This window comes from Zeugodacus cucurbitae, chromosome 2, assembly GCF_028554725.1.
Source record: "Zeugodacus cucurbitae isolate PBARC_wt_2022May chromosome 2, idZeuCucr1.2, whole genome shotgun sequence".
NCBI lineage: Eukaryota > Metazoa > Arthropoda > Insecta > Diptera > Tephritidae > Zeugodacus > Zeugodacus cucurbitae.
In genome coordinates, this window is record NC_071667.1 from 73519239 (window position 1) to 73536655 (window position 17417).

A 17417-nucleotide genomic window follows, 5' to 3' on the forward strand; every position below is an offset into this window, starting at 1 on the left:
AAAAGTGTTTCATATTCTATAAATATTGAATTTTATATATGTAAAAGTATAATAACTATGAAAGCTTTCACAACATGTAAGCTTAATATTTTTTAAAACTGTTTATATAAAGGTGCATCATAAATATATATATTCATATTCATAAAACCAAATTTTCACACTTTTCGTTAAAAACGCTTCAAACGTGCGATTCTCACTTCTTTCCTCGCCTGCAAACTGACGCGTGATTTACATTTGTGAGTGATTATAACTCAAATGAATTTATTTAATAAACAAAAAATTTAATTTTTTCATTCACATAATTTTATTGCGCTTTTCGGGCAATACGCTGACAGGCATTAAATCTGTAAAAGGATTAAGCACTTGCAATAAACATGTCGAATATGTTGTAGTGCCTGCTCATTGATTTGGAAAGCACTTCAATGTTTTCAATCGAAATATGTCAATCTTTACAAGGAGATTTAAATCAATACACTTTTTTTATTTGTGGGATTTAAAGTTATAACAGTCAACATGTAAGCGCGATAAAGAAAAATCATGTAGTTTTCAAAGCAGTTGAAGAAATTTGAATTTGTTTATTTTTAATGATTTGAATCATACGTATTCGTAAAACTAATTACTATTATGTTGTATAACCAATATATCTAAATAATTGGAGGAATTCTCTCGTAAATTAGTATTTGCGCTGAAATGTAGGCAACACTTTTTGAATTGACTTAACACATGGAAAATTGGGCGATATTCGTGAATTTTCAAGTTTTTTGTACATGATAAGGTATATTTTCAACTATATTTAAAGATTTTTTTTACAAAAATATTGAAAAATAAAAGAGTTAAGTGCTGCTTCGGAGGTGCCAAAAAAAAAGTTCCCCAACTGCTGACATGATTCCGGCCGAATGAGTAGCTGAAACAAAAATATTCAAAAAAGATATTAAACTATTGAGGCCCTATGTTCCACATAGGAACTTTCGGAGTATATATATATATTAAAGTTGAAGGTATTTCCTATACAATGACCTACGATTTTTGAAAAATATCAAAAATTAACAAAGTTCTGAAAAAATGTGTTTTTTTGGTAATAAAATTGTAGTTTTTTGATACCAAATTGACAATTTTTTACCAATCAAAAATATCGTAGGTCATTGTATAGTAAATATATTCTAGAATACTCAGTTTCAATTTGAAGTTGATCGGTCAATTTCTCGTTAAGTTATGATGACAACAGTTTTGAGAAATGTCATTTCGAGAAAAACGCGTTTAAAGTTTCGACTATGGCGGCTGCGAGCGGTCGGTCTGTAGAACGCTGCCATTTAAAAATTATTCAAGTTACAACCTTAACGCTTTCACAGGATATTTTTGAAAGTATTAACTATCGAATAAGCAAAAAATAAAAAATCATTTTTTTTTCAAAGTGTCACAATAGTAAAAATGACTGTCGCCTTCTTTGGCTACAGACACAATGAGTTCTTTTTGCTGCGTTTTCCATTATTTTATGAGAATCTTGGGTTATCTAACAATGACTTTGACACCAATGTTTGCCTTGGGTTCGTTGACCAAGGTTTTCTATCGTACACTGTGAATTTCAACTAGACTCACAAAAGCATGTCGGGGAAGATAAAAACTCAAGGTCTGAGTGGAAATTGGAACTAAAAACGATTTTGAAATTTCTCAAATTTTGTCAAAAGGATGGTAACTCTGTATAGCATATTTTGCAATCCATATATCTCTGTAATAGCCTTTCTTCATTACTTATATTACAGTATTAAAGACGTGGCAGCTCTGGTTAAAAACTTTTAGCAAGAAATAAATATTTAAGGCACATCTAGTTTTATAGCTATATTTTATTTACATTAAAATATTTATATTTGTTATTAGAAAGGTGGCAACTCTATACGAAATATTATTTTACGAACCATATTTGTTTATAACAAGTTATCTTTACTACTCATATTGCTTAGTGATATATTTGATTTTTGATAAGGTGGCAATTCTGATTGAAATATATTTGCTTTTGCTGCTAAATAAATTTTCCAAGTACTGTCAATTTAATATATATATTTTTTTTTTTTTGAAAACGTTCTGAGAACTCTTTCAATTAATAAGCTTATAAACTATTGAAATGTACTATTATAAATATTATTTTTTACTAACTAGTAAAAGTATGGCAGTTTATATTAACTTCTACTCCTCTCAATGTTTCATTAATACAATTGTTAAAAAAAAAGAAATATCTGGTTATAGATTTGCAGCAACTGAAGTGAAAAATATTTATTTTTAAATTTCCTAATACAAAAGACCGTACTACACTTCCAAGCAACTCGAATATTAATAAAATTTTTTTTCATAAACCCCATAGCAACGCCGAAGACTACTTTAAGTGCAAGAAGAAATCACAATATTCCTTGAAATCACCAACATTTATTTATGTTATTCATGGAAAATTGTTTATACATGTTAAACTTGCTTATCTCGGTCAGATTAAACGCGCTGCTGTGTGCAGTGAGCCTATTCCCAAAGAATAAAAAAAAAAATTAAAATTCAATTACTTGCGCAGCATTTGTGCCAGACGCTGAACAAACGAGCAAGCAAATACGCAGAAATGTCATGGCCATTGGCAAAAGGCACACAAACAGCCACACACACGAGGGAGTAGAATAACATTTATATGCACAAAAGTGTATTTAAATATGTATGTAAGTGAGTGTGTGTGCCTTTATAATTACTGCCCGAACAATGCAAAACATGCTGCCGATATTCTTTAAGCGAATGAAAATGCAAAGCGCTTCTACAGCAACAAAGGCGTATGCACGCGCTGCAAAAGGCCAAAACCAAATGTTGGCAATAAAATGAATGCCGCACACAAATGCAAAATGTTAGAACGGTAGATATGTATCGCAAGCAGACAAAGCGGGTATGCATATTGCAGTTGAATGCATGAGTGTCTGTGTGTGTGTTTGTGTGCAGATGCATGCATATCTATTTATGCTCAAATAACTCAAGTGCATGATTATATTGTGTGAGCAAGGCTGTAACTCGAAACGTTTGGGGATTTGAATCTCAAAGCAGCAGAGGCCAAGGCTTGGCACGACGAATGCCTGAATGGCTGCTTGGATGGATGGATGGCGGGAGTAAGCCGAGCGGCAGCTATGCAGCATTCGGATTGAGCGCATTAAGCATATAAATGTCAGTAACTGATTTGCATGTAAGTACGCGAATTCGTAGATTTCACAAACACACACACACACATGCATGCTCATCCAAAAGTGAGCAGAGTAGAAGCATACGTAAAATATGCATGTATGCGTGCATGCAAAATGCAAAAATGCAACTGAACTGAATGCAGTCAAAGCGCACATCCATCTAGTCACATACGTACAGACACATTTTGCTGCTTATAAATGTGCTTTGACAGCCAAACAATGCCATTGATGCAGTGCAGCGCTTCACGTTGCTCATACGCCATGGCAGCGCTCCACTCACTCTACTCACATACACATATTTACTTGCTTGTTTGTGTGTGCCACACAATATAAATGCACATATTACAAGTGTATAAGTTGCAGCCTGACAGTTCGTTGTGCAATGACAACAATAGCATCAACAACAACAACAAAAGCAAATATTTTTCTTTAACTTGCATGCATGTGTAATAGCAGTATGTTAGCTCTATGCATATATGCAAATATATCAATATTTGTTTGAATGTGTGTGTGCACAATAAGCACAGCGATTACAACACAAAGACATGCGCTTGCAAAAATACGCGCAAACAATTGAAAAAATGCAAAATGCACTTAGAGTAAACATGGATACACACACATGTGTCTATGTATATTTGGTACGTTAGTTTGCATAAGTATTTGCGTAAGTGTCATGTAATTTGGTGTGCAATTTCAACACACACAAAATTTATGATATAAAATTTCATTGCATGATATTTCTTACTTAAAATTTTTAATTTTGCTTAAAAATCTGCACGCTCGCCTAATTGTTGTTGGCAATTTTTAAATCGCTTGCATTGAAAATGTGTCTCAAATTGTTTGATTGACAGCAGCAACATGTTTGCTAAGTATCGGCTTACATAAGCGTGGTGTTCGTGGTACTTTTTGAAAGGTTTCATATTTTTCTGTCAAATTGGTTTTAGAGTTTTATATTTTGTGCTGAGTATAAAAATTTCAAAAATATATTTTTTCACATTCAACATTGCTTTAATACACTCTTGAATAATTTTGCAACACACTACGTTTGTTAAGGGGGAGGCTTTAGGCGTAAAAAAACAATAACCATTAAGCAATTTTATTCAAACCTTCTATACATTATTGAGCATAGTTTTGACTATGTTCGGTAATTTTTTTTTTTCATGCAAAAATACAGAGCTTCCTCTAGGACGTCTTGAAAAAAAAAAACAATTTGCGGTGTTCACTGTAACTCGGCCGGAAATTATCCAAAAATGAAAAACCATAACGAACATTCTATGATTATTTTTTTTTTTATTTAAAAATTTTTGGCGGCCATTTAAAGTGTTAACCCTTATTTTCGACTAAAATTTCCGCCATTTTCAGGGTGGGGAACACCCTTTATGTAAAAAAAAAAATTTACTAAACTTGGGGGGAATAATTTAATATGCAGAAAATGTGTTTAAAGTTTGAAATGAATCGTCGAGTAGTTTTCAAATGGCAGTGAACACGGACTTCGAAAAAGTAGTTTTGAGAAAAACGCGTTTAAAGCCGTAGCTGTTAGAGTTAGAGCGTTAAAGGCTCCGAGACTAATTAAACAATAACTTCAAGAATATTGCTTAGATCGGATTAACATTTTGAGAACATATTCTTGAAATGTTAAGCAATAAGATAAAAAAAAATGATTTTTCGAAAGTGAAACCCTCAAGGTCTTTAAATACGTCGATATAATGTATACCAAATATTTTTCACTACAATATGAAGAGACCACGTTGTTTCAGGTGGAATCATGAAGGAGAGCATAATATAAAAGAAAATCTATCGTATACTATACATTTCCACAATTTAATTATGGAATGTAAATTTTACTTTGGATACCTCAAATATATAAGCAGCAGGATTTACCTTCAATCCGTGATTGAATTGAATTTTTCAGTTAGCCTTAGGTGTGTATGGCTAGAGAACTTGGAAGTTTGAGTATTCTTAAGATGTTAGTGGTAGTCAGAGACATGAAAAATTTATAATTTTCAGTAATTTTTTTGCTATTAAATCGTGCTATTTTACAAAAGTAATATTATAATATGACATTCGTATGCAATTTTTTGACTTGAAGTTAGGAAAATTTGAAAAAAATTATAATTTCCAAAATTATAGCTGTTTATGTTGACCCAGTTCCAAAAAAGGTCCTTGCGGTGACAATCATAAGTTCTCGGAGATTCATCTAAAATTAATGGGATAAAAAAAATTAGTTTTATAAATAGATAATTCGATCCAATAATAGATCCTGATCGAAGTTTTTATGTTTTTTTTTTTTCAAAATTAACAAAATGGCGGTCTCGAGAAATTTTTTCTAGATTTTCGAGAAAAATTAACAGTTACTTGGTCTTAAAAAATTAGAAATTAAAAAAACAAAGTTTAAACGTTGATCGGGCCCAGGATAATTATGTATTCTAAAAACTGTATAAATTTCATTAAAATGTACTTGGCGGTTTTCGAGTTGCATTTGTCACCAGTTAAAAAAACATAGTTTTGAGAAAAACGCATTTAAAGTTTCACACTAGCGCGCTGTTATGTTATTTGTCGAATAACTCGAAAAGTAATTATCGTATGAATTTAAAATTTTCAGAGAATATTTTTAAGAATGGAAATGTAAATATGAAAGATGCAAAAATATTTTTTTTTTTTTGGAAAATATTGACTACCCCTAACCCCTTAAGCCATTTTGGAAAGTATTTTCTTATCTTTTTATTTTTCTGGATACAAAACATTTCTCCATGCGCTAATCACGAAACAATTTTCAAATCAAACCACCTAAGCATCCTCCAAATTGTTCGAATATGGAAAGAGTCATTTCAACTTAATTTTTTCCGAAATTATCCAATAAAAGAAGCTTGACTTGATATCGTCTTCACCCTCTTTGAAATTTTTATTTAGTAATATAACCCACTTTAGTGCTTTAGACACTGTCTATAAATCTCCTTGCTTGCCATAAATGAGTAATTAATATATTACGCCATTCATCAATATAAATCCCAACCACTCCACACAACTTCCAATTTATAATAAATACATTTTTCAAATAAAAAAAAAATTATACCGAAACCACGAGCACATGCGTAATTACATATGTGGCTAAAATACACATTTTTCATGCAAAAAGTAATTCCGGGAAAACGCCATTTTAAATTAAAAAAATAGAAAAAAAAACAACGGACACGGCGTATACGTAACAATTATATTATATGAATTTCCGTTGTTATTGCACGCGCAACAAATGAAAACATGCGTCAAAAACAAAAACCCCAATCACTGACTAGCGCAAACAAAAAAATTTTTACTTGTGTCCATATGTATGTGTGTGTGCGACAATGTTAACAGGTTGTCGGAAGGGCGGCAGCACAGCGTGAGTCTATTTGGCCAACAGCTGCGCGCACGGATGTATGAAATAGGAAAGGTAAACGCTTGTTTTTCTACGCACTGCGAGCGAATGTGGAAATTATTCAAATTAATATAACATAAAGTGCGGAGAAAAATGTAAATGAGTATGAAGGAAAATATTTTGGGGCTATTTGAGGGGTGTGTTTATGCAGCTATTAAGCGCACAAACAAATGTGAATTTTTTTAAAGCATTTATATTCATATATTTAAGCTTAAAAAGTATACCGCTTACACACTCTCGCGCTTATTTACTTTGGAAAATATGTTTAATCTCATTTTTTAAACACAAACGACCGCTCGGCGTTCGAGCAAAGTGTGTGTGGCAAGCACACAGGGACACCTGTGCAGGCATTGGCTTGTGTAGGCCTCAAAGGGCACAAACTCACTGGCAAAAAAAAAAACCAAATAAAGCAACAACACATGAAATACAATTGCAAAGCAGCCATATATTTATTTATTTTGCTTGTGATTATGCGCGTGTGTGCGCATATTTCGCTTTCACCCGGTTTATTTTCATATTATTTACTTTCGTTTTTCCAGTTTTTCCTTTTTCTGATTATAGTTACTCCTACCATTAAATGTCCGCTTGGCATGTGTAGCAATGTCATATGCTGCCAGCAATGCTTGGGCTGCGCATGCATATTTCAAAAAGCAATTTCGTTTAACTACAAGCACATGCTCACACATACATACCGTGAGCCGTGTGTATGCGCCTATGCATATGCAAACATTTTATATGAGTAACCTGAATTGCCGCCTGACCACCTGTCTGCCGCCGTGGTAGGTAATGTGACGCGTCTGGAATGCAATGCCGCTATGAAAAGTGAAGGGTGGAGTAAAAGCGTTGTAACGGTGTAAATATATATTTACATTTTATATATGAGAAATATTTGTTTTTTTTTTTGCATTTTTCATATTTCTGCCAATAGCTGCGTCGCGCTACCAATTTGTGCTGCCTCAATTTTGGCCATTGAGTGGGTGATTTTAGTTAACACGCTTTTTTCTCGATACCTCTGGCAACCTTCTGATTTCGAAAAATGTTCTAGTGTGTCATGCAGACAAGTGTAGATATGTATTAACATATGTAGATATATATGTATGTATATGTTTTAATAAAATCATATGTAGGCTAGTCTTGTATCGCTTATATGTAGGCAGACATGTATGTATGCTGGCTCAGGTGTTTATCGACTGAAGATTATGGTAATTTGCGAAATACTTTCGTCGCCCAAACGACCATGAACGGCACCGTTGAAATACCGAAATATGTTGGTAAACTCATTTCATTGCAAATGGGCATTTTGTGCGTATAAATTATTGGCTTGTCGTGTTCCTTTTGAGCGCCGGTGTGTGTAGCGAAAATGCATATGCGCTTATACTACGTCCTTGTGATTCTCCTTATCCTTGTCAGATTTGATTTAATTTATTATTTGGTATTTGGCGAGATTTTGCCAGCAGACATACATATTGGGAGGATGCCAGCTTTTTGTTTTATTTTTCCAATGTTTTCTTCAAGCAGTAATATTGTTTTGACATCCTGATATTATCCATGGAAATTGGGCGAAATCGGCTTACAACCACGCCTTTTTCCCATATAACTCAATTTTGAATTCCATCTGATTGCTTCACTTTATAATATATACACCAGGAACCACTCGGAATAAAGAAATACAAATACTGAATTTGAGTGTGGCATCACTTGAGGAAAAGTTGTCGAACCCATATATCGAACATGAAGAACTGAGTGTCTAAGGGTAATTTTTCAACGAAAATATAGGCAAATCTCTCAGATATTTTAATTCAATTCAGAGATAATCTTTTCCTTCTAATAGCGTGTCCCTATATCAAAAATGGTTAAAATCGGGTCATAACTTCCCCAGCTCTCATATACCTAATTACAATGGGCTTAAAACCAGTTAATGTGTGAGATATCTTAGCAAAATTAAGTGAGCTTATAGTCTTGGATGGAATGTAGATTGGCAGTGAAAGTTAAATACGTTCTGGAATTACCTCAGCCATCATACACTATTCATATATGTTAATTTTCGTTATTATTGGACTTTATACCGAATGTATGGAGAGTATAAAATGTCCGAACTTAGCCCTTTCTCACTTGTTATCTTTATCTTTGCCTTTTTAAGCCCTAACAGTAATCCTAGTTACCTTAACATTAATTTGGAGCTTAATCTGAACCTCACCCTTAACTTTTACCTTAGCCTTAATAATAGCACTTAACAATAACTTAGATCTTAACTTTAACCTTGACCTTATTCTTAGAAATTACCGTAACTTCTACCTCAATCCTAACCTTAACCATAACCTTATCCTTATCCTTTTCCTTAAACATTAACCTTAACTTAACATAACTTAAACTTAACCTTAATTTTAACATCAAACTTAACCATAATCTTTAATACAACTTAAACTTAACCTCAATCCTAACATCAAACTTAGCTTTATTCTTAAATATAAATGTAACTTTTTCTTATCTTATCTTTATCTCATATTTATTTCCATTGCTTATGTCCATTCCCAATACTTCTTCATACATATGCACATCTCAAGTTCTGACGTCACCCTATACCATCCAATACGTATTAACTGCTGACCCCAAACAAATTGCTGACGACAATTTCCAACAACCCGCGCCATATAATTTACCAACTCCCATTTGCACCTAATCCAAAGTGACCATTAAACGTTGTGGAAAAATTATGCAGAGCCGGTTTTTAATTTTCCACAAATCTGTCATTAATTTGCCGCTTTAACCACTTTAAACACGATTTATTTAATGGTCGTACATTTTACATTATTTAGTCGCATAAAATCCATTTGCACATTTTAAGGCCAACTTCCGGCTGCTCCAAGCTAAGGAACGCAGAATATAAAATACAAAAACAAAAAACGGAAAACAAGAAATGCGGGGGGGAAATAATGCGCGCAGTGTTGCACGAATTTGTCGAAAGCCAAGTGGCATGGAGGCTGCGGCAATTCTCATTTCAACGACCCATCGCCGCTGCTAATAACCGTAATAAATATGGGGCCGAGCCGCAGAGCAGCCACATCAGCAGCTAAAATATGCTGTCTACAGCAATTTCTTCACCTTCGGCGCTACGGAGGCGACTGTGTGTGCGTGTATGTATGTATGGCTGTGCGTTGCATAGCGGTCACTTGCTGAAAGCACTTCGTTGTTATTGTTGTTGTTTTTTTTTTTTCATTTATTTATTATTATCATTGGCGCTTTTACCTTCAGCAGTCCGGCATGCACACACACACACACAAACAGAGAGTTGTTTACTTGTTCGTTGCTGTGTTGTGGCAATTCCCAGTAGAGAGTCTGCAAACAACAACAAACAACATGCAACGCTTAAAAGTAATGGCGTTTAATTTGAGTCACAACGATGGGCAACCTTTGACCGGGCCGTAAAGACAGCGCCACGCAGCAAAATAAAATACGAAAAAAATGCGAAAAATTACACTTAAGGCAAACAAACAGAGCGAAGAACAAGTAGAGGAAGTGGAAGACACGCTCATAAGGTATAACCGACCCAGGGTAATACATTTAACCAAAATAGGCGCATAAAGCAATGAATTTCGTTACAAAACTGTATGCAAGCGCATATGCGTGAGTGTGTATGTCGGTTTGCTTGTGTATTGTCTGTCGGTAATAAGTTAGCGGGCGCGTCGACATCGGCAGGTCAGAGCAAACGACCCGCTTTGTGTGCTTGTAAACTTGTAGCATCTTGAATTTTTCATCCGCAATCTCATGAGGCAAATAAAATTAAATTGTTTTTCGCCGAACACACGCACGCAGACACAAACAGCTGCATGTATATTGTAAACATATTTCTTGCTTTACTTATCTTCGCCGCTGCACTCCTTCCTTGTGGTTGTTGCTGTTATTTTGTACGTATGTGTATAGGTATTCATTTATTTACGGTCGCTTCTGCTGATTTCGCTCGACAACGCACTTTTTCTGCGTAACGGTGTACTAATTCATGAGTGCCTTGTGCCAAGGACGGTCGGCCGTCGGTTGGTCTTGAGGGAAAAGCACGCACACAATTATGCCTGCATATAACATAAACTCGTACTTATATTTATATCGAACAGCCTACAAAAGTTAAGTAAATTTACATCATAACATATTATATATGTATATTTATTTATGTGCGTAGCGCAGCCTTTGGGGAGAATATTAGCATTTTCCATGCTAGAGTCCTGAGCCTTTTGTGCAAAATTGATTTTTAATTTTCGGCAACGGAAATTGTTATGTTAAATTTAAGATTCGTGTTTGCAAATGTATTATATATATAATATTCGTATTTATATGGTTACAAAAACAATGAAAGCCAAGGCAAACATATTTTTACCCTGCCAGTATCTTCAATTGTCTAAAGCGACACTATAACTTAAAGTAAAATGTCACATACAGATGGCAACCCCGTATCATATATATTATTTTCCATGCAAAAAGTCTTCATCGAATATATAGCATAAAATAATGACATCTGATCTAACTTTCATTTAACAGTGAAGAGTTTGCAGAAACTGTTGTTGAATGATCATAGCACCGCTCTTTTATTCTAAAAAATATTCAATCGAAATAGATTCTGAAAAATATTTTAAACTGTAGACTATGTATTCCAAAGCGCATGGTGGCCATGTTGACTTAAATTCCAGCTGAATTAAATCAAACTTTATAATTTCATTAATAGAAATTTGAACTAAATGAAGTTGGTTTGCTACTTTGACCCGGAAACTATTGTCTGCTGCATCTTAAAATGAATTATGTTCTAACATAGCTCATAAACATGAGAAAATCGAAACATAAAATCTAGAGATTGTCTCTTTCAAAAGAATTTGATTCGTTTGTGGAGCTCAATTAATTTGAAAAATTACATATCAGCTCTTCAATCAACTTTAGATGAATTATTCGCAAATATGAAGTGACTTATCACACAATAATACTCATTTATTCTATAACTTGTATCCAGATCCTAGTATGGCATATGTTATGAGTTTGTTTATCTAAAATTTCGACCACCTCACCTTACAGAATATGATCGTTCCCTAAACCAGGCAACCTTCATCTTCAATTTTTTGTTGTTGTCTGTTATTGCCAAAAAAATTTAGGGCACTACATATTTTAAGGGGACCCCCCATTCTCGGTTTCAAAAAATCAATATTTTTTTTTTAAATTTAATTCGAACCTATAACTATTCAAGAATGTTCGTTTAAAATTTCAAGTGAAAATTTCAAAAACCCTTGAAGATATAGCTTTATAGATTTATGATGGAAGCGTAGGTAGGTTTTATACCCACGAATTTGCTTCTCAAAACTTCTAACGCGTTTTTCTTGAAGGAGTGTTTTTAAAACATGTACTCTTTCTAATCCCAGTGGAATTTTTGGTTTTAGATGTTCCAATGATAGGAAATCACATGCGCCGCCGAAAAGAAGGGCTTTTGTTTGATCACAAAAACAACAACAAAAAAAGTATGTTAAATTGTTTTCTTCTTTTTTAAGTCTTCAAATAAATATATGCAAAGTTATTTATCAGCCCATTGAAAATCGTCAAAATTTAATATCGAGAATGGGGGGTCCCCTTAAATTGTTTCTATGATGGATAATTCTCGAAAAGGTATTTTTTTTTTGTAGCCAAAATACATATTGAAGTTTTTTTCGAGGATTACCTTTATCAGAGCATCTTGTTTTATGTTATTCGAAGATAAAATCGATCCCAACACCTACAAAGGTGTTTACCTCTAGCCATTATGCCATGGGGATTGTCAACTCATCAAAGCTTGTTTCATTTATAGATAAAGAATCGTATTTCGTTGTTGGTACCATATGACAAGCCAAGCAACCCTCAGCGATTCTCATGACAGCTGGTCCTACATTACCAGATTTAACACGGGTTTTTTCTTTAAAGCTGCTATTTCGACGATCTTTAAAAAAACATGCAATCATTAACATATAGTCTAATTTGTGGGCCTGCTTGGTACCCTATGTCATATACTCACAATAATTTGGCCAAATGGTTCGTCATTCTTATGAGATCAAAGAATATTTCAATTAATGACTTCAATATTCGAATACCATGACCTTTGTTGCATCAAATATTGTTCAAAATTGTGTTTTGTTTAACATTTTTAAGCAAATTGCATGAATAAGATCATCACTCCAAAAGTATGGACCAATAGTGCTCTCTTTAGGTATTCAATGGGTCTTTAACGTTTAGTTACCGAGTTTTCGACCCTCATATCAGGCATTCCCTTATAAACAAAGTTGACAAGAAAAAAATTATTTCATCAGAAAAAAATATTTCAAACAAACCATTATTGAATATAAACACGCAGAATTTGTGGATATTTTGAAAGCCTGAAGCAAATATCTTCAAAAGGAATTTACAGCGAGTGTTAAAATTCCTTATTATTAAAAAAAATGTATATATGTAAAACTCCATATATGTATATATTTGGTTATCAGACATAAGAATAATAGTAACCAAAATTATAATAGAGTAGATTCAGTAGAAATACTCGCACATCCTCATTAGGATCAAATACAAAATCAAAATTACAGTTGTAATTATTTTACAGCAGAAATTCTACTCACATATGTAAGAGCGTAAAATAATACAAAATATTTGTAAAATTCCTCACACATTCATTTACGAATACATATGTAAATTGCAAATAACATGCATATATAAGCACCTGTTACTGTACATACATACTCTCCAAAAATATGAATAAACCAACTTCCGCGCAGTTAGTTTACCAAAAATGACCATAACCTAATGGCCGTCAGCCACACTAAGCACGAATTCGTGCAAAATTACACGCATTGTTCTTTCAGCTTTTGTTAACATTGTTGTTTTACACGCTGCGCACATTCTAACTGTTTTATTGTTGGCTTCATTCATTCATTGTTGTTGCAGCGCGTATTTTGCGTTACATTACATAATTTACAACAAAAAAAAGGTGAAATGAAAGAAAAATGCGAATTAATTTTTTTCGAACATAGATACCCGCACACCCACACACCTACACACACACTCAAGCACATTTTCAATGGAGCATATTTTTCGCGCTCTCCCTTTTTTTGCCCAACAGCTTGCGCTCATTTTCTGCATATTAATTTGACTAATGACCATGTTCAGCGGCGCTGGCAGCTGAAACATGCCGCGCACCGCATGGATGGCAAGGCGTGGCGCCGCTGAAGTAGTGCCATAATTTACAAAAGCACTCATCACTCGCACGCGTGTGTGGGTGGGTGTGTGCGTGTAAAGGTGTGTAAGTGGAAATTTGCACGTTAAATAAGTGTAGCATACTTTCCAGCTGCGCTACGCTGTTAGCTGCCACCTATTTGTGCTGAGGGCGTGCACCGTCTACGCCACATAATTGTATAATTTTCTCATATATTTTCTAAAACGCTCACAGCTAGGCAGCCAGTCAGCTAGCTGACTATCACAGCGCCAAAGCTATTGTGCTCTTCACTGGCGCTGCCTCATTGAGTGAACGCATAGCTCTTCGCATTTTTTATTGTGCCACAATTTGTGTCTACTCTAATACATTAGCACCATGTTGCATGCCACACAACAACAACAACAACAACTATGCGTTCGCTAATTTACCCACCCATGTTTGGCCGTTTTGTTTATCAGCACAAAGAATTAATTTAGCGACGCGCGTGTGTTAGGCACTTAGGAGAGTGTATGTCCTATTGGGCGGGTGTGGCCTGTTGGCAGGTTCCAGCATAATGTTCAATTTTCTTATATTTATGCTTTGTACACACGCAGCGTTTTGCTCAGGTGGCGATGCGTTGTTGCGCTAATTGGGACACGTTTGCTCAACGAGCATCGATGAAGTACTTTCGCATTGCCCCAGATAGATAGCACTCGCAAATGCCGCAGCAGTAGATTGACTGACAAGTGGGGAAATTGAAATTTGATTTTTTTCACATATTTTTTTTTTTTTGTTTTTAAATTAAGCTAATTATGTGGGCTAATGAGAGGTGAGACCTCATTTGTGTGTTTCATTGCTCAACTTTGCTTTAAATGTCAGCGAATCATGCAATGTATTTGCACTGATTGAGTTGTTAGTGTGTAACGGTAGTAATAGCGAAAATCAATGCAATTGATTACACACATAAAGATTAGAAAAAATAAAAAAATAATCTTTTCTTCCTTTTGGAGAGTAACCTCTTTTATAAAAGAAGCAAATTCTAAAAGTAGGCAACAATTTGTATTTTATAGGAAAAGCAATTTTAAACGCTGCCTACATTTAGGCGAAATTTAGCAGAGACACATACCTTCCATAGCTTGAACAAAAGGAATTAGTGGAATGTTCTAACGAAGTACTATATCACTTTGAACTGCGGAGGAATGGTTTCGACGATTCAGAGTGGGTGAAAACCATGGATAAGCTAGCCGGCGAAAGACCTGTGTCGATGAATACCGATCAAATCATGGAAAACATCGAGTTAGTCCGGCATGTGGCATCGCCCAGGAGATGGGAATTAGTCACCAAACCATTTCAAACCATCTGCAGAAGGCTGGATACACAAAAAAGCAGTAGCCAGGCCGGGATTGACGACCACGAAGTTTTTGCTGTGTGTTTGAGTTGCGCCCAACGCCAGACGCATAATTCTAACATCTACTGCGCATAACTGGACCAGGACAACGCCAGACCACACACTTCGTTAATGTCAGAAGCTACGGGAACTCGGATGGAAGGTTTTATCGCATCCACCATATAGTCCGGAGAGGCAAGTGATTACCACCTGTTCCTGTCCATGTCAAACGCCCTTGATGGTGTAAAGTTGAACTCAAAAGAGGCTTGTGAAAAGTGGCTGTCCGAGTGCTTCGCAAATAAGGAGTGGGGTATTATGAAGTTGCCGTCCAGATGAATCCGTCTAGAATCCGATCACAGTAACTGTTTTTAAAGCAAAAAAAGAGCAAAAAAGCGGAAGGGAGATATTTTCAATCCAATGTTTTATACATTCTTTGCTTCAACTGAGATTTTAGCGATTATATAATCATGACGAAAATTTGTATATAACGACGCAGTAAAGTCATATCTATTATTTTTGGAGACTACTTCAATTCAAGTATCTTAATTCAATAATGACCTATATAATACGAAGACCTCCTATCACAAATACGAAGACTTCAACCTTGAAAGAGCTTGAGCCTGACTCAGCTGATCGCTTCACAAACAAATATTGACAAATTGAAAAAACAAAAAAGAAACTTAAAAACAAAAGCACAAATTAATTAAGTTTTCAATTCGAAAAATTTCATTCTTTCAACTTTCGTTATCAGTCTTCAAGGACAACGCAGCGGAATGTAGCGCAACTTGAGCCAAAGTACGCAGGCACGTTTGACAATGACACTTAAATATTTTTCGACAAGTGCAATTAAAACTAATTGAAAACTTAAAAAAATTCCGCAAAAGATTTTGGCACAGCACACACACGAATACGCGGCGCAGTCGATAACAGTATGCCAGCAATGGAAGCGCCAAAACAGAAGTGGCAATTCGCAAAAGTAAATGCGAAATTGTAAAAATATCTGTGTGTGTAAATGATAAGAGAATGGAAAAAACTAACGAAAATAAGCGTCTGAAATAACAAAGAAACAATAAAAAGTAGAATGTAGTAGAAGTGGAGAGAGAGACAGAGAGAGTGAGTGAGAGTTAGAAACAAAACCCAATATAAACTCCAATTTCAACTCAAACAATTTTCTTTCACTTTTCGCACGCGCATATATTGAATAAATTGGTCGCTTATACATCTATGTATGTGTGTACTCATGTCTGCTAGTGTAAACAATATATGCAGACTATGCTATAACGGCGCTATTTACACGTACGTAGAATGGAGTACACGCACACAAAAGCCAGCAGCTCCCTGTGCCAGTATTGAATTTCTCAAGTGGCAATGGCAAACTTATAGTTGGCTCAGATAAATTGTACTGCTTTGGCACTTGTATTGTGAAACTGCAAATTTGCTACAGCAACAAAAACAACAAATGCAACAATTGAGAGTGTGTGTTTGAGAAAAAAATATATACAAATAGCAAATAACAATAAAATGGAAAACTTCAATGCTCAGCACTCGGCAAAGTCATTTCGAAATGTTTTGCAACAACAGCTTACACTTGAGACCGAAAACAAGTCGGTAATGTAAGACTTGCTCAGTGTTTAGTTTTATACTTATGCATTTTATGTAACCTGCAGTCAAAGCAACTAGTTATAAAGTATAGTTGAAGACTAACGTGAACCAGCAGCCCAACTAGTTAGACTTTTATATTTTTCTCTATACTTTAACGAGGTGATATATCCGAAATAGACCAGTTTCGTACCAGTTCAAAGCAGCTACATAATTGTTTAGTTTAATATATACACTCGGCAGCAATTTAAGATTCAAAACTTTCATTTCCTTCGAGGTTTTATTAAAAAAAATAATTCTTCCAAGCAACTGTGTCTTTCTTTCTTTCTAAAACACCTGTCCGAAAAATTGTCAAGCTAGAACTACCTGTCAACAAATTCTTGTTATAAACCAGTATTTCTTCGAACTAGTTTCTAGTTTTTACTATAGAGCACAATTTTTCAATGGTACATATATATTTTGTGCTGATTTTTGACTTCTTGGTAAAAGTTCTGAAGTGACCGTAGGCAAAATTTAGTATATACAAATAAGTGAATGGGTAAAACGTGCAACTACTGCTTTTATGGAATGTTCATTGAATAGAAACAGTGCACTATTACTAAGAAAATTTCGTTTGAGAAGTTAGAGAGT

General features: G+C 34.6%; 1 protein-coding gene across 1 annotated transcript in view; it reads right to left on the reverse strand.

Annotated features, from left to right (window-relative positions):
- The window catches only part of LOC105209117 (uncharacterized), a 112355-nt gene that overhangs the window by 60866 nt on the left and 34072 nt on the right, over window positions 1–17417 (reverse strand). The window lies entirely within an intron of this gene.